The sequence below is a fragment of the Spermophilus citellus genome, assembly GCF_964194105.1.
Source record: "Spermophilus citellus genome assembly, chromosome: 1".
NCBI classification, from domain to species: Eukaryota; Metazoa; Chordata; class Mammalia; order Rodentia; family Sciuridae; genus Spermophilus; species Spermophilus citellus.
The window spans coordinates 163,220,103-163,239,148 of record NC_138182.1 but is presented as its reverse complement, the minus strand read 5'-3'; the positions used below and the strand labels follow the sequence as shown (position 1 = coordinate 163,239,148).

General features: G+C 38.5%; 1 pseudogene across 1 annotated transcript; it reads left to right on the top strand.

Moving 5' to 3' along the window:
* The first annotated feature begins 12,860 nt into the window (after window positions 1–12,860).
* On the top strand, window positions 12,861–17,488 carry LOC308652973 (splicing factor 45-like; annotated as a pseudogene). Its single transcript has 2 exons — window positions 12,861–12,906; window positions 16,359–17,488. The product of its transcript is annotated as a splicing factor 45-like (transcript).
* The last annotated feature ends 1,558 nt before the right edge of the window (window positions 17,489–19,046 follow it).

Sequence of the window (19,046 nt, the reverse complement as noted above, 5' to 3'; positions counted from 1 at the left end):
CAAATAAATAAATAAATAAAAATAAAAACAAATCAACAAAGCTATGTTATGGAATGATGATGTTCAACAGATCTTTCTGCAGTGATGGAAATGTTCTATATCTGTACCATCCAATACAGTAACCACTAGCCTGAATAATTTATTGAGCACTTTAAATGTAACTAGTAAAACAGAGGAATTAAATTTAAAATATTATTTAATATTAATTAATTTAAATGTAAATAGCAATTTGTCTTATATTCTGAGATGACTACCATATTGAATGGTTCAATTCTAAAATCTTTATGGTTTCATTTTTTAAAATATCCAAACATTTGAGTCTTTTGGAATTTATTTGGGTAAAAACATAAATTGTTAGGAATCAGCTCAGTCATCTTTGTTATGTATTTGGAACACAGACTACCTTAGATTTCAAATGAAAGTTATAAAAACTACCTCCAGAAAATGAAAATATGTAGGTACAGATCGAATTTTGAAGCCAGTATTCTGGTGGCATGAAATAGAAAATATACAAGTAAATAATAAGGCAAGGAAATTTCTAATGATAAGGATCAAGAAGGAAATGAAACAGAACTGTGAGCCAGAGATTGACTGGGAGACTGAAAGAGGGAGACACTTCTTTAGAGAGGACAGAGGTCCCTTCTGGGAGAGGACATTCAAATAAAAGTCTAATGACACGTAGGAGCCAGCACTGTGAACAACTGAATAAAAGACATTTCAACAACAGCAGACTTGGATGTAGAAATAAGTTTTACTCTTTGAAGAGCAAAAAAGAAGTTTGGGGTGAGCACTTGAATGAGAGCCCAATGCATGAGAAAAGGGTCAGACAAGATGAGTCAGAGCACTCAGGGAGTTTCATTCTGCTTCTTATGAATTGTGAGACAGTAACTCAGAAAAGCTAAGCAAGAGGCCAAGTTCAAAGACAGCTGGAAGTGGCAGAGCCAGGACTCTATAGTCAGTTACTTCAAAGTCCCTGCTGTCCCCTATCACAGTGCCTGTCCTATGGTGTCCTTCTGATACTACAGGATTGTGTGATTATCTCAGTAAGACCCCAGCTGACTCTGTGGCTGATTCCAGAGTCCTTTAATAAAGAAGGATGTGGAAATGTTCAGCTATCCAGATTCATTTATCAACTGGAAGTATTTATTCAGGGCTATGTATGTACAAGATATTTTGTAAATTCTGTGGTGTATTCGAAGAAGTGGCATCCAGATGTAAAGGTAAGGACACCAAATTAACAGTGTGCTTAGGTGCTTAATCTTTCTGTCCTTCATTTTTAATGGCACCAGCAGCTCCCAGAAGAGATTTGTTCCTATAAAAGTTTTGCACAACATCTGGCACATAGCTAATGCTCAATAAATCTTAGCTCCAGAAACATATTGAGAATTAAAAGACCTGATTCAAGTTTTGACCCAGATGGTTATTACAGGGAGACCTTGAACAAACTGTTGTTTCCTTGCTTGCCTCATGTATAATTCTTTTTTTCCAGAGGCATAGACAGAGGTTTATTTAGGAAAGCAGAGACACATTCAAGGGAGAATGTGAGCCATCTACAGAGGGATAACAGCACATGTATGCAGTTAAAAACAATTATACCCTTCTACTTAGCATGGTTTCTCTGATTAGTTAAATAAACAGTTTTAAACATAAGTCCTTTGTGAAACTTTTGAAATGTTGGGAGAATTCAAGAATTATTAATATCTTCATCAGAATAAAATTTAGTTTCGACCCTGAAGAGACAGATGACATAAAAGACAATGTTCAACAGGATAGAAAACAAAACCTTTAATCAAAAAGGGGAAGTGATCTTAATTATTCAGATAGAATACATGGTTCTGATCTTTAGGAGTGTCATGGATAATTACATAGAGTCAGAAGTAATTGTCTACTTCAATTCTAAAAGCTGAAATAAATCAAAACAGTATTCTACTAAAAACATTCAGACTGACTCAGAATAAAAATTTCTTACAAGCATTATTTTGCCATTATATCAGACACACATAAAAAAGGTTGATTTTTTTTCTCTAAATATTCTCATTTTTATGTCTTACTAAAGGTTGGATTTAGAAAATAAACAAGATCTCACCCCTACTCCTCACATAATCTGATGGAGGGTCAAAAAAAAGTTCTCATATACTTTTCCTTAGTATCTTTATAAATGATATCTATGTGATTTCTCTAGGAAGTCTTGGGATAGACCCATCAGCAAACCACAAAATAATTAATGACATAATTTTAACTTCTTAAGGGATTTATTCCTTTGGCCCTGAGCCAACTTATAACCCTGGTCTATTGGAAAAGATACATAAGTTATCTCATTCTTTCTGGTTTTACCCCCTTTTTAACATTCTTCACTCAAATGTTGGAGTGATGTTTGGAAGCTTTTGTCCTCCTGTCGTTCAACTCTACTTGGTATGACTCTTACCATTGCCTACAGTCTCATCTCTTGCCCTTGATATTCTATCCATCCCAAACTGCTGCCATGTCCTCAAGGAAGACAAAGATGTCATGCCATCCTAGCTTTACTTTGTAACTCCTTCTGCCTGAAATGTCCTCCCTTGCCACTTATGTCTGATAAACAGTTACTCATCTCAACTGACCTGCAACTTCCTGATTCTCTCCCTCCCTAAATTCCACCTGTCTGGTGGCTCCTCCAGATATATTAAACCTTTTTCTTTTCTCCCACTGTAGCCTCTCCCACTCCATCCTTCCATGGAAAACTTTCTGTAACAGCTGCTGACGCATGTGGGTTTTTTTTGTAATAATTTTGTCACTTCCTATTAAATCTCAAGTTTCTAATGTGTTAGGTCATTTCTTACCCACCTTATATAATACATTGCTTGGCATGTTCATGTTTTAAAATGAATTACTAAATTAATCAGTTAATAACCACAGAAAGACACACTTTGTACTCTGTTTCCTGATATGAATCATGACTAGCTCCACTGATAATGTCAACAATTGTGCTTTTTATCCTGAGTTGTGGCTCTGAGGTCTCACTGGTGTTTTGGTCACACAGTCAAATTTCCTTATAGATTCAGATAATGCTCTCAATGCCTGATATTTCCCAATTATGTCCTATCTAATCAGAAGCCTATAATATTACCTTTCCCTTGAGTTTTCATTTAATAGTCATTCAATTATTCTTTAATCACATTCTAGAAAGACTTTCATTAATGTCAAAACACACACATTCTTGATGCATTATATTCAAGAGATCCTAAGCATATAGGAGACTTGAAAGCTTTTGTATTGACCAACATGATTTTCAAGCCATCACGTGGGTAGCTACTATCAAAAATGACTGGCCCCATTTAAAAGGATTCAAGAAAGTTGAGTAAATCAGTCACTTGGTATTATTCAGCTTTAATTTTATGTTATAACTTCGTTAATTTAACAATGATTCAGCAAGTTGAGTAAATATAAGTTGATTTTTTGGAGGAAATTATGCCTGGATCATTTAGGTCTATATATGGTTTATTCCTATTAGTAATTACAGAGAGAAACCAAAAAACAGAATATAAGCAATATTTTACTTGTTGGGGAATAATCGATCTATATAATATATGAGCAAAGTAGCCTACCCAAATCAGCAAAGCATACCTCGAGTGCTATGGAACTTATAAGTGATGTAATCAGGTTTCAGAGCAAGATCTACCTTAGAAAAATGACAGAAAAAATTTATTGTCAGTACCTAGATCTTTCCTTCCAATGTACATTCCCCTCATAAGAGAACAGTAAAATTTCTTTTTTTTTTTATTGGATGTTCACAACATTACAAAGCTCTTGACAAATCATATTTCAAACATTAGAATCAAGTGGGTTATGAACTCCCATTTTTACCCCAAATACAGATTGCAGAATCACATCGGTTACACATCACATTTTTACATACTGCCATATTAGTGACTGTTGTATTCTGCTACCTGTCCTATCCTCTACTATCCCCCCTCCCCTCCCCTCCCATCTTCTCTCTCTACCCCATCTACTGTAATTCATTTCCCTCCATGTTTGTTATCCCATTCCCCTCATAACCTCTTATATGTAATTTTGTATAACAATGAGGGTCTCCCTCCAATTCCATGTGATTTCCCTTTTTTTTCTCCCTTTCCCTGCCGCCTCATGTCTCTGTTTAATGTTAATCTTTTCTTCCTGCTCTTCCTCCCTGTTCTGTTCTTAGTTGCTCTCATTATATCAAAGAAGACATTTGGTATTTGTTTTTTAGGGATTGGCTAGCTTCACTAAGCATAATCTGCTCTAGTGCCATCCATTTCCCTGCAAATTCCATGATTTTGTCATTTTTTTAGTGCTGCGTAATACTCCATGGTGTATAAATGCCACATTTTTTTTATCCATTCAGAACAGTAAAATTTCTGATCATGGCATAGCACTTTTCAATCTGATGACTGTATGAGAGAATACTCTAATTAAAGTGCTCCAACTTGAGAAGACTATCCACAACTAGCATCTTGAGGAAAGCCACAGGGGATACCAAAGGATCTAGGAACAGTGTCTTGAGCAGAATAATTCATGCAACTGGCATATTTTTGCAAATAAAATGAAGGACTCAAATTTTTGTTTCAGTAAGTCCAAGTAGCATATATTGTACCTGATTTTTCTGTAGGTAACTCTGAACAAAATGCAAAAACAAACTAAACCAAACCCAAACTGTCCAAAATTAGAACCATATCTTTTTTCAAATAATATTTTCTGACATTCAAAATATATGGTGATTGCTTATACCCTGCATAATAAACTCAAAATTTTAAAAATATTCAAATGCCTTTGTTGTTAAAGTTAGACTTTATTTTATATCTTTTTTGCTCTCCAGATCTTCAAAGGTTTGGGGCTCCTGCCGCGTCCGGCGAAATGGACCGAGTCCGGCGGGAGACGTCGGGATTAAAAAAGTTCACAGGACACCAAGGTTCTTCATCCAGGGGGAGACTGACTTTATTATCTCAGCTCATACTTATATATTTCTTGCAGACAGAATGGAAAGTTACTAGTAGGTGGGAGCAAGGACGGAGGGGGACAAGTGGTTCTTGTCGACTCATACTAAGCCTTCAACCAGGAACCTTATCAGACCCAAGCAGGTCAGGACGTTCCCACATGACTGTTATAGGCTGAATATGAAAACAGAAACCACAAATCTTTCAAGGCCTTGGGAGCTGGCCTCTTTGGCGTGCACACAAGAAACCAGGGCTGGTACCAAGCCCCGGGGGCCAGGGGGAATCCGAGCCAGCAGTTCCCCCTCTTTTGTTTGTTGCACATCAAAGGGAATCAAGTAGCCCCTGTCTTAGGTCGTTCACTGCCCTTACAGTGCTTACCCGTCTCTGGGGAGGCCCCTTCCCCTGTCTTAGGTTGCAGTGTAAACGTGAAAGTTGCCCGTCTCTGGGTACTACAAGATCAGCTCATTGTTGCCAAGGCATTAAGTGGTAGCGATCCAGCCAGTCATTATTAGGTCTTTAATCAGTTCCGGTTCGACAAGGCATAGAGTCAGAGGAGAGGAATAATAAGGAAGAAAAAGGGGGCAAAAGGAGAAAGGCATGAAGCAGGGATCATTGTAGAAAAATCATCTTCGAATTGGTCGGAGACAAACTTCAGCAAGATCATCCTTGGTTTGTAGGTGTTGATAATGGACCTGTATTGGCTTAGAAGTCAGAATGTTAATTTGGTCTTTAATAAATTGTGTCAATCTCTTGACAAGGCAGGGGCCTACAGCAACTATAAGGAGGAGACCGAAAAGCGGTCCCATTACAGTGGATATCAAAGGGGTTAGCCATGGGGTGTTTTTAAACCACTGTTCAAACCATCCTTGTTGTGCTTCAAACTCCTTTTGTCTTTTAGCCAATCTTTCCGTGACCTTTTCCATAGTTTCACGGACTACTCCAGTGTAATCTGCATAAAAACAACACTGTTCCTTTAAAGCTACACATAGTCCTCCTTCCCTTAGGAACAATAAATCTAGTCCCCTCCTATTTTGTAACACAACTTCTGAGAGGGAGGTGAGGGACTTTTCCAAGGCGGTAATTGACTTGGCCATGGCTGTTAAATCCTCATTTATAGCCATTTGTAGATTTAGTAGTTGACCTCCCTGGACATAGGCGGCTGTCCCGGTTCCTATTTTAGTTGCTATTCCGCCTATGCCCAATAGGAGGGCAATAGTCATTGTTATGGGTTCTCTGGGGAGCCGAGTATGTCCCTCAAGGTGTCCATAAACAAATTATTATACTTTGATAAGAAATATCAATGAAAATATAGTTAAAACCCTTAGATATTTTGTAGAAATAATTATAATAATTTATCATCTTATAAGTTTAAACAGTAACCTTGAGAATTAGAAACTACTTGATTGTATTTTCACTTAAAAGCAAATTTATAGTAAACACATTTATCTCAAATATCTGTAACTGAAAAGGCAGAGTATCTGATAAATGTAGATATAAAACATAAATTATGGGTTTCCTGTTGAAGAAAAACAATTAGGCAAATATATATTAACTAATCAATTAGGCATGTGCTAATTAATTTATAGATTAACAAATATAGGTTATCTAAATATATAAAAAATATATATATTAAGAATAAGAGCATAACTTATAATTGTATTAACTTTATGTAACCACGTGGCCTTAAAATATTTGGATCCATTTTAATTTATTTTTAACTAGGAGTGCACTCTTTTATGTGACGTCACTTGATGTAACTGAAATAAGATCCTTGAGTATACATTTTTATTTTTATAGTTAGCAATGAGAATAAGGATTTTTTGGTCATCACAGGAACTTTGCCGGCTTGTTCCTGTGGCGAGCAAATGCATCCTCATAACCTCCAAAATTAAAGGTAAAATATAAAGAAGCATATTTGATATCTCTCATCAATAGAACATTATTTAGTAACACAACTATAAAGAAAAAGTCAGGTTATTTAACTTAGAACTAGCTTAAATTTAGGACTGTAACATAGAAACCTGTAGAATTAAATTTTGTCTGAAAAAGTTATCTTTCGTTAGCATTTACAGGTAGGCATCTTTTAAAAATACAGGCTCTGAGCAGCTCCGGTAGAAATCTGAAACACAGCAGTACAGGTTAGTGGCTGGAAGGTGGGACTAGAAGTCCTGTCTGAGTGACTGTGGAAGAACCAATCGGAAGCCCGCAAAAGTGTGGGAGGTAGGACCAGGAAGCCGCTCTTCCGGCCAGGCACCCCATGGTTACCATGGTGATGCAAACAACATGGAGTCCGCTGCCCATTTTCAGGGCAAAAGTTCCCCAAGTTTTCTTAGCCGATTGCATTTTGTTTGATTTTGTCTGCATTTTTCCCCGCCTGGCCAAGATCTTACTGCGGTAGCAGCTTGTTTTGTCTCTGGATTGCCCCGTACTCTCTGGCTTCCGGGGCCCGGGGTGGGCCCCTGTTTCCGTTTCCCGGCTGCAGTGGGCATCCCTGAGCATCAAACTTGGAACTACACTCGCTGCTCCAATAATTCCCCTTGCCACATCGGGGACAGGGGCCAGGCATGCCTTCCCGACCCCGTCTATCCCCCTCGGGACAATTTCATTTATTATGTCCCTCTTTCCCACATCGGGAGCAGCCTTTGGGTCGGGCCCCTTTACCATTAAACCCTGACAATCTCGTTTTGAGGGCAGCGGCCAAAATTTGTCCGGTAATATGAGCTCCATCAATATCCTTACAAGCTCGAATCATGTCATCAACACTTTTTGTTCTGGTAGATTTAATGGCATTTTGGCAATAGGAATTTGCATTTTCAAGAGCCAATTGCTTAATGACCGGCATGACTTGTTCCAAGTTAGGGAATATTTTTCCTGCTATCTGCATCAATCGGGATATGAAGTCAGAATAAGGCTCAGAGGGTCCTTGAGCAATTTTTGAAATTTTTGTTTCAGAATTTGAAATAGGTAGAGCCTTCCAAGCCTGAACGGCTGCTGCAGCTATCTGAGCATAGACCCCAGGGTCATAATCAATTTGTTGATTTATGATAGCATATTGTCCTGAGCCTGTTAACATTTCAAGGTTACGCCGTGGGAAGCCGGCGTCCTGATTGACTCGGGCTAGCTCGCGACACCTCTCTTGATTTTCACTTTCCCACAACAAAAAATCCCCTCCGAACAACACAGCCCTGCAAAGCTGTAGCCAGTCACTAGGTGTCAGCTGATTGGCAGACAAAGACTTGAAGAGAGTCAATGTAAAGGGGGCATGGGGTCTATAATTAGTAACTGCCTCCTTTAGTTGTTTAATATCCTTAAAGGCTAAAGAAACATACACTCTGGCCGGCTGTCCATAGGCATCCAGGTTTTCAATTACTGGAAAAGTTTGGGCTATCTTAGGCTGCCACTGAACACCCCCCCCCCTGCCTTTTGGGGTTGTCCTCGTCCCAATCGGGGTTATAAGGAGGGAGCGCAACAGGGATTGGGGCCGTAGGTGCTTTAAATCTTGACTTCTTCATTTGACCCTCCAGTTCCTCCTCCTGCCAGCTGTTACCATGGAGCCCAGTTAGTAACTCCCTTATCTTAGAAATGTACTCAGCACTGTGAAGCCCAGCTCAAGGCCAGAGGCCTTGTTTACATATTTTTGTGAAAAACTAGTAAGGGAGTGTCTAGCGCCTGGAGTGCTGATCTTTTCAGACAGTAGCCAAATAAAACAGGGCAACATGAAAATAGGAAATTTATCCACATTGAACCTTTTTGTAGAGATTCTTTTGCTGAAAATCCTAAAATAAGCCATGGTTAATATTCTGGAGAAGGTCAGTTAAGACTTTTCTGTGGGCCTGGTAGGGAGGGGGAAGATGAGAAGGCAGGGTTGAGAGCAGCTAGGGTGGATCTAAGAATGAAGAAGGAGATATGAAAGAATAATGGGAAAGGGGTAAGGACTCTGCCATTTGCTCTTCCCGGACCTGGCCAAGGACTTGTTCACATTCTGTAAGCTGTTCCTTAATCTTTATTTTATCTATTAACAAAGCATCTTTAACTAGTCTCCATAAAGAGAAAGTGGCGATTGGGATACTTTCCGGACCTTGATCCCTCAACAATCTTTGTAAATCACATCTGACCTGATCCCAATCATTGTTATTAAGAAATCCCCCTGTCAGAAACCAAGGACATGCCTGGGCAATAACTTCAACGAATTCTGTTGCAGTTTTTGTTTTTATTCCTGTTCCTTGTGTGTTCAACAGCTCTCTGAGTTCATTGGCCAGACGAACTTTAGCTGCTGAGTTACCCATGGTGTGCACCCCTTTTCCCCTTCTCTTATGGAAGGTCTCTTTTCCCCTTCTCTTATGGAAGGTCTCCAATTCTCCCCCTTCTCTTATGGAAGGTGAGTCCCGTCCGCTTACCTCCGCTTTCCGATCTCGGTGGCGACCTCCACTTGCCGCGTCCGGCAAAATGGACCGAGTCCGGCGGGAGACGTCGGGATTAAAAAAGTTCACAGGACACCAAGGTTCTTCATCCAGGGGGAGACTGACTTTATTATCTCAGCTCATACTTATATATTTCTTGCAGACAGAATGGAAAGTTACTAGTAGGTGGGAGCAAGGACGGAGGGGGACAAGTGGTTCTTGTTGACTCATACTAAGCCTTCAACCAGGAACCTTATCAGACCCAAGCAGGTCAGGACGTTCCCACATGACTGTTATAGGCTGAATATGAAAACAGAAACCACAAATCTTTCAAGGCCTTGGGAGCTGGCCTCTTTGGCGTGCACACAAGAAACCAGGGCTGGTACCAAGCCCCGGGGGCCAGGGGGAATCCAAGCCAGCAGGCTCCTATACAAGAACAACCTCTTTTCTTGAGCACTGAACCCCATATGCACAGCCAACTCAGCCCCATGCTTTCCCAGGTTACACCCCTTCTTGCCTGCTCATCCTTTATATACTAAAGAAATGTTCCAGTTCTTGGATATTCTTTATACCAGAAATACTCAGAAGAGTTGTTTAGAATCTTTTATTTCAGACTGTCTCAAACCTACTCCAGTTATGCATTCTCCCTCCACTATCCACTGGAACTACTTGTTAAGACTGACTTGGGGGCTGGGGTTGTGGCTCAGTGGTAAACTGTTTGCCTAGCATGTGTGAAACACTGAGTTCAATCCCCAGCACCACATAAAAACAAAACACTAAATGAAATAAAGGTATTGTGTCCATCTGCAACTAAAAATATTAAAAAAAAAAAAAGAGAGACTGACTTGAGTGTTTCAAGATGGTGGAAAAAGAAGGTCACTTTCCTGGCTACTCCATGGCATGAAAGCAAAATAGCAGACAGGCAGCTTCTCAGCAAGGTGGGTGAATAGAAAAAGATGGGGGGGGCAGGATTTACTTGAATTTAATACTGGACTTTCAAAGCAGGTCAGGAATTCAGGAGGTTGTGTATAATAAAATAAAGAAGAAATCCCCAGTGCCACAGCCACTGGCCCAGTTGGAGGCACCAGCCAGAACAGTCCCTCAACAAGCAAAGTGGACGGATAAGGGAATTAAAGGAACCTGCATTTTTAGGAAGCCTGAGGTGTTTCTGGGTACTGAGAGTTTAGATATCAAAGACACTGCCAATAAACAAAGGTGTACTGCACAATAACCTTGTGCAGGAAAGAAGCCAAATCTCTCCAGGATGTGTTTGGAAGACAGAGGAAGGAACCACTTTGGAGCCATGGCTCAAGGGCAGGCAGCTCTAAATACAGGGCTGGGAAACCCACACTGCATGACATAGAGAGTGCCTAAGTGACCAGGAGAAAATCAAATGTGGAGAAGGGTTTATACAGGGGAATACTAGTAGTGGAAACCCACCTGGCTTCCCCCTCCAATTCAGCCACATGCAGGACCAGCTAGAAGAGACATTCCTGGAAATGGATTCAAAAGGGCAGGGGCAGGAGAAATAGAGTTTGGAGAAGGAACCAATACTAGGAAATGCAGGGTCTACAAGTGATGGAGGCAACTAAGAATTGGCTTCTACACTGCATGAGTGGAACCCAGAAGAAATCCCTGGGATGCAATCTTCCAACATGGACTGGCAATTGCTGGGCCCTGGAGGTGGGCTGAATTAAAATCTCCAGACTAACTGGCATCCAGTGAAGAGACTGAAGCCTACCTAAGTTTAAACCCCACGTTCAGGAGTTCTGCCTACAGGCTAACTTCTCTCACTCCAGCAACCCCACCATGAGGGTGGAGCAGGCATCCCACTCCAGCCAATCCCACCTAACACTGATGAGAAGAGAAGCTGAGAATCTTTTGAACTTCAATTGAATCAACTCCTTAACTTTACATTGAGATCATTTTTTTTTACCATTTATTCTGTGTTTAATCCTTAATGGTTCATTTAAACATATTCACATTTGATTTTATTCTCATTTCTAGCATTTTTAAAGCCAGTTATTTTTAATGGATCAATATTTTGAGGACTAGGATGTTTGATTAGTATATTTCAGTTTCGTATTCTTTTATTTTTTAAAATTTTTATGTTATATCTATATTTTTTGCTCACTTATCTGTTTCCTTTGATTCTCCTTCTCTCTTTTATTCTGCTAACAGCCAATATATACTGTTCTCCTTCACTCTCCTTTAATTTTTAATTCTGTTTTCTCTCCTATCCACTCCTAATCAACACATCCTATATCACTTCTGTCCTCTCACTGACTACCATTTAAAATTGTAAACTCTCTTGAAAACTTACTGTTTTTATTTTAGGCAAGATAGATTATTTCATTTCTGTTTACTGTGACAATCAACACTGTGGACATCATTGCAGGAAATAACTGGTTTATTGCTGTATACTGTTGGCATTGGATGTTGTGTTTATTTGTCTCCACCTAAATGGTGAGGTACTGGAAAACTTGAGGGACACTATAAGTCCACAGGGTAGAAACTCTACTGCCTCTGATCCATACTGTTAGTAGGGTAAACATACAAACAACATGAAAAAATGAGGGAACAAATCACCCCAAACAAACCAATATACTCCAATAATGGAATCCATCACCACCACAGTGGAAAAAAATGTCATAGAAGGAGTTCAGAATGTGAATAGTTAAACTGATCTCTGAGGTAAAGGAAGTTGTAAGGAGTAGAATCGGAGAGAAAATACAGAGAGAAAAATATCACCTCAATAAAGAGATGGAGATTCTGAAAAAAAAAAACTTGAGCAGAAATACTTGAAATGAAGGAATCAACAAACTAAGTTAAAAATTCAATGGAGGGGCTGGGGATGTGGCTCAAACAGTAACGCACTCGCCTGGCATGTGCGGGGTGCTGGGTTTGATCCTCAACATCACATAAAAAAAATAAAATAAAGATATTGTGTCCACCAAAAGACTAAAAAATAAATATTAAAAAAAATTCAATGGAAAGCATCACCAATAGACTAGACCACTTGGAAGACAGAGTTCCAGGCAATGAAGACAAAATATATAATCATTAAAGTAAAGCTGACCATACAGAATAGATATAAAAAGACCATTAACAAAAATTCCAAAAAATATGGGATGAAGTAAAAGACCAAATTTAAGATTTATCAGGATAGATGAAGACTTAGAGATATAAACCAAAGGAACACACAAGATATTCAAGGAAATACCATATGAAAATTTCCCAAACTGAAAAATTGAAATGGAAAATCAGATACAGGGGGCTTACAGGATCCCAGATATAAAAAATTATAACAGACCCACACCAAGGCACATTATTGTGAACATGCCGAACACAAAGAACAAGGATAGAATTTTAAAGTCTGCCAGAGAAAAATGACAGGTCACATTTATAGGGAAATGCATCTGGAACTCAGCTGATCTCTCAATCCAGACCCTAAAACCTAGGATGTCTTGAAATAATATATCCCAAGTGTGGGGAGCCACACTGAATAACCATGCCTTCCAGTCCTGATGCTCTGACCAACCACTGTATTCGTTATGGTATGGCCAGAGACCCGCTCAGATAGCAAGGAGGTCTTCTTTTTGGGTGTGCCCCCAGGGTTGGGTTACACTTACCTGTTCCCTTGTAGTCCTGCCCCTTTTGTCCTTTTATGGATAGAAGTTTCTAAGAACAGAGTCCTTCCCAATAAAAGCTGACTTCCAAATATCCCCCCACCCTGCCCCTCAACAGCCTATGGTGACTTTCTCTTGTTCTCCCTTTTGGGGAGCCTGAGGCCAAGAGCCGGGGAAGCCATCCTGAAGCTTGTGTAAAGGTAAGTTGTCCCTGCAAATTCACATGAGCAATCTTAGTTCAGCTGCTCACGCTGGTTGGGGGTGGCACCAAAGTTCTGAAAGAAAAAGGATGCCAATAAAGAATACTATACTTGCACAACTGAGCTTCAGAACTGACGATAAGGTAAAAACCTTCTGTGATAAACAAAAGTTAAAAGAATTCACTACTAGAAAGCCTGAATTACAAAACATACTCAATAAGATATTTCATGAAGAAGAAAAATAAAACTGAAAACCAGCAAAGGGAAGGACTATACTAAAAGAATGGTCAATCAAGGAGAAACCCACTCAAGGTAAAAACCAGAAATTAATCAAAATGACAGAGAAGAAAAATCATTTCTCAATAATAACATTGAATGTAAATAGCCTAAATTCATCAATCAATGATAGATGGGCAGATTGGATTAAAAAGAATCAGTAAATGGTATATAATCAAACAAAAAACTTCTTCACAGCAAAGGAAACAATCAAGAACATGAAGAGAGAGCCTACAGAAAGGGAGAGAAATCTGTACCACTTCAGATATAACATTAACCTCCAGGATATATATAGAACTCAAAAAACTTCACACCAAAAAAAAAAACAATCAATAAATGGGCACAGGAACTGATCAGACACTCCACAGAAGAAAAATATATAATCAGCCAACAAATCTATTAAAAAATGTTCAACATCACTAGCAATTAGAGAAATGCAAAATAAAACTACACCAAGATTTTATCTCACTCCAATCAAAATGACAATTATCAAGAATACAAGTATCAATAAATGTGGTTAAGGATGTGGGGAAAAAGGTACACCCATGTACCGAAAATTGATGCAACCACTGTGGAAAGAATTATGGAGATTCCTCAGCAAACTTGCAATGGAACCACCATTTGATCCAATTATCCCACTCCTCAGTATATACCCAAAGGACTTAAGATTAGCATAGCACAGTGATGTAGCCACATGAATGTTTGTGGCAGTTCAATTCACAATAGCTAAGCTATGGAGCCAAACTAGGTGCCCTTCAACATATGAATTGTTAAAGAAAATGTGGTACGTATATACACAGTGTAATATTACTCATCCATAAAGAAGAATGAAATTTTGGCATTTTTCCAGGAAATGGATGGAACTGGAGACTATCATGCTAAGTGAAATAAGCCAATCCTAATAAAACAAAGGCTGAATGTTCTCTCTGATATGCATATGCTAACACACAGTGAGGAAGGGAGGAGGGAAGAATAGAAGTTCATTGGATTAGACAAAGGGGAATGAAGGGAAAGGAGAGGGGATGGGAATAGGAAAGACAAAACAATGAGCCAGACAGAAATTTCCTATGTTCATACATGAATACATGACCTGTGTAAGTCCTCATAATGTACAACCACAAGAATGGGAAGTTATACTTCATGTATATATGTCAAAGTACACTCTGTCATGTATATCTAAAAAGACCAAATTTTAAAAAGAGGGGGAGAATAAAGCAGAACAATTAAATTTCCTCTGTAAGCTGCCTTCTATTTTGTTTTACAGAATTTTATATTTCATTTAAATGTCTATAAGAAACATTTGTCATATAAACTTTTCTTCTATTTAATATGATACTATCTCTTAATTTGTCATTTGCATGTCATTTTAATGATAAATTCCATGGATATTTGTTGCAACCCACAGAGCAGCTTTTCTTTCAATATTTATAACATTTAAACTAAGCCCTGCTATCTAATTATAACTGATGTTTACTGTTAGATATGAATTTAAATAGATTCAAGGCTCTTTTATATAATGGCTTTTCATTTCTTGAGATAATTCTCTCTGGATCACCAGAAAATCATAAAGTTTTCTCTCCCCAGTTCCATGCTAACTCTTCCCCAGATTCTTAATATATATTAGGTATCTTTTTGTTTGATTTATAAATGACAACTTGGCTGGGTATAAAAATTATTGTATTACTTTTTTTAACCTCACAACATAGTTTTAGTTTCTGATAATTATTGGTGGTATTATGTCTTCCCTTCTAGGTGTCCTGAATTTTTTCTAAGTTTCCCAAATAATTATTTATACATCAAGTTCAGCAGGTTCATTAGGAAATATTCAGAATATTCAGTTGATTCAGATCAACCTGCATCATTTTTTTCCCTGGAACAACCTTGTACATTTTGAATCTATAGTTATAAATTCTTATGCATTGGCCAACATCAAATTTGTAATGATAATTCTTAGCTCTGACATATTTAGGCTAAGTACAAATGACCTATTCCTCCACAATCTCACTATCAGATTTTAAGGAAGGTAAGTTTTGGGTCATACAGATATTTGTAAAACAAAATTTTAAATAACAAGCACAAAATATTTATATAAATATTTTGTTATATAAATAACAGGCTCAAACTATTTCAAACAAGTTTTCAGTATATGAAGTCCCAGTTATCTGTCCTTGTAGGTGATCCAACCACACACAGATGGTTTCCTCAGAGCAAATAGAATAATATTTGAGAGACAATAACCTGGTACCCCCATAATTATCATGAGGCACACAGAAATCTTCCCTTCAATGTCTGGACACACTGTTCAGGGATAGAGCCATGGGTTTTAGTCCCATGGGTGAAAAATACAGATCTTTAAAGAGTATTGACCTCTCACAGAAATGTAAAGATTATCTGTGAAATATCTTTATCAACCTAGGTATTTTGACAACCTTAATCTCCAATTCAAGAGCCCATTTCTAACTTTCAACCATGTCAGCTAACCCACTAACTTCCCCAATGAAAACCCATTACTGACATGCATTATGCTAATTAGAAAAGTTTCAGATGTTGATCAAGTTGTAGTTAGTTGAAGCACTGGCAGAAGATTCCCTTGTAGTGAGATCCGGCTGACATATTTTCAGATCTTCTCTGGACTACACATCATTCTTTGGGACACCTGAAACATAACAAGCACATCAATAAATCCAAATTGTTTATGCTAATAAATTTTAAACTAAGTTTTTAAAAAAGGCAGACACCCTCTTCCAAGGCCCTGCCCTGCACTTTAGACTGCCCCACTGACTAGGCGCAGGCTGGGAGTCCCTGCAGGCTGTGGCAGTCCATGGGGTGTGGTCGGGCTCCGTGGGGAAGCCACTGTGGCCCATGGGTAGAGTCGGCCAGGCAGGCTGGCTTTAGACTAAAAAGATGATGAGCTGGGAGTGGAGACCAGTGACTCAAAAACAGAAGGCTGGTCCCCAAACTCAAACTTCTGCAGCCACCGCTTTAGGTGACGAAAGCAGCTGTCACTCAAGCAAAGAGCCAAAGGACAAAGTACAGTCCTTGCTCCAATCATTGATCTGATGTAGGGTGGTTCCTCAGACCACTGGCCAATTGTGGACACACCAGCACAGGTAGCAGCTGGCCTGAAGGATCCTGTTGCCAGTGGGTTTTCTTCAGGGCAAGTTCTAATTCCCTTAGCTGCTGAATATGATCCTATGTTTCCTAAAGATGATGAGAAATTAGTGAAGCACCAAAGACAAGGGAAAAAACATACAGAGACTTGAAGCCAGTGAGTTGTTAAGGTGACCAGATCCAGATTCTGATGAGGAAGAAGAGTATGAGCGAGAGCAGGAAAAGAAGTGGGAAGCACTTCCATGGCCCCACCCACTTCTCTTGTAGAAAAAGACAGAGTTACCCAGAGATTTTCCCTATGAAGAGGGCTCTAGACCTCCATCACAGTCTTCCAAAGCTGCAATTCTTTCCCCAGTATATGAGGAACAGAGATTTCCAACCGCCCTAGCAACTTTCCTTGCTAACATGGGTGGCACGGTTGCACATAAGATCATGCAGAAGTATGGCTTCCGGGAAGGCCAGGGTCTGGGGGAGCACTAGCAGGGGCTGAGTACTACCTTGTTGGTGGAAAAGACCAGCAAGGAGGCGGCAAGATCCTTGTGAGTGATGCCATGAGAAGGATGAGTCTCAGGATGCCTCCAGGAAGTCTGATTCAAATCCATTAACTGAAATACTTAAGTGTCCTACTAAAGTGGTCCTACTGAGGAACACAACTGGTGCAGGAGAGGTATATGAGGACTTGGAAGTTGAAACCAAGGAAGAATGCGAAAAATATGGCAAAGTTGGGAAGATGTGTGACATTTGAAATTCCTGGTGCCGGTGATGATGAAGCAGTTCCAATATTTTTAGAATTTGAGAGAGTCAAATCAGCAATTGGAGCTGTTGTTGATCTGAATGGGAGGTATTTTGGTGGAAGGGTGGTAAAAGCATGTTTGTACAATCTGGATAAATTCGGGGTTTTGGATTTGGTGGAACAAGTTTGATTTTAAGGTCTAGAGTCATGTCTGATGATCCTTAAATGAATTGCAGATTGAGCAAAGACAGAAAAATGCAATAGCCTCTGTGGCTGTTGAATATGAGATTCTTAGAAGGACTTCTAAGATATATGCTGATTGATTTATTTTTTATTTTATGATTTTTTAAAATATAAAAATCCTTACAAAAATTCAAAAAACAAAAAATCTCCACACTAAAATGCATTCTTTCTTCATTTCAGAAAAGATTTATTCAAATATGTCTTTGAATGCTCTTTCTTTCTTAGGTCCAATTTTCAATTCACAGTTTCTTCATTATGTTATTGAAGAAATTTTATTTCTGTGTTTTTTTTCAATTTTGAATATTCTATAATTGTTTTCAAGCTTAACCTCCTGGGAATGACTGGTGTTTGTCCCATCTCTTCCCTTCCTTGCTTTTCTTTTTAGTTCTTAAGTGGTGCTGCCCCTACCCTCAGTTTTTCTCTAGTGCCACCATCTTCCCTTTCTCCTGATTCTGTTATTTATCATCTTATTTTTCTTTCTTCCTTTTTAGATATATATTCTCTTTAGTGACTTTGAAAAAGAATTGATTTCCTATGGAAATAATTCTTTCCTTTCCTGGGATATGTATTCTCCCAACATGGATTATTATTCTGCTTTTGAACTCTATTATTCATCCTTTAATATTTCACCTTTGCATACATAAAGTATCCAAAATATCTTGAATATGATATTAACTTATTGATAAATATTTGTTGAGTCAATGGGTTAATACAGTTACAATAACAAAACAATTCAGAAGGCTTTAAGAGTCACTTATAAGTCACATTCTACATGGAGAGAATATTAAATCAAGAAGAAAATCCTAACAGTCATATTAAATTTTAAGCACTGTAAATTCTGTTGTAATAACGAGGGCCAGTAAACATACTCAACAGAGACAAAGGGCAAAGAAAATAACATTGAATATTTGAATTCAGTGTGTAAAATGCACACAAAGACAAAGCCTACATGACCTCATTTATGTGGAATTTTTAAAAATTGAAATCATAGAACCAGAAAATTGAAGAGTGGTTATCAGGATGAAGGTTAAGAAGGCTGTGAGAATTGGGAAATTTTGGTCAAATGATATAAAATTTCACTTGGGAGAGGAGGAATAATTTCACTAGATCTGTTATACAATACAGTGACTATAGTTTAAAACAACTTATTGTATGATTAACATGCTATAGTACTAATGAACCTTAAAAACTTTGTTCTAAGTAAAATAAGTCAGAAGCAGAAGGACAAATATAATTCCATATATACAAGCTACCTAGAATAATAGTAAAACTCAATAGACAGAAAATAGAGATGACCTGTGGCTAGAAGAGGGGGGAAGTGGGGAGGGATTGATTAATTGCCACAGAGTTTAATACAGGACAATGGAAATTTCTAGAGATGCTCAGTGGTGGTGATTGCACAGCAATGTGAAGATACAGAATGCAGCAGAAATGCATATTTAGAGTGGTTTTAAAAAGCCAGTACATACCCACTGACTCACATCCTCCTTCCCTGAACACAGTAT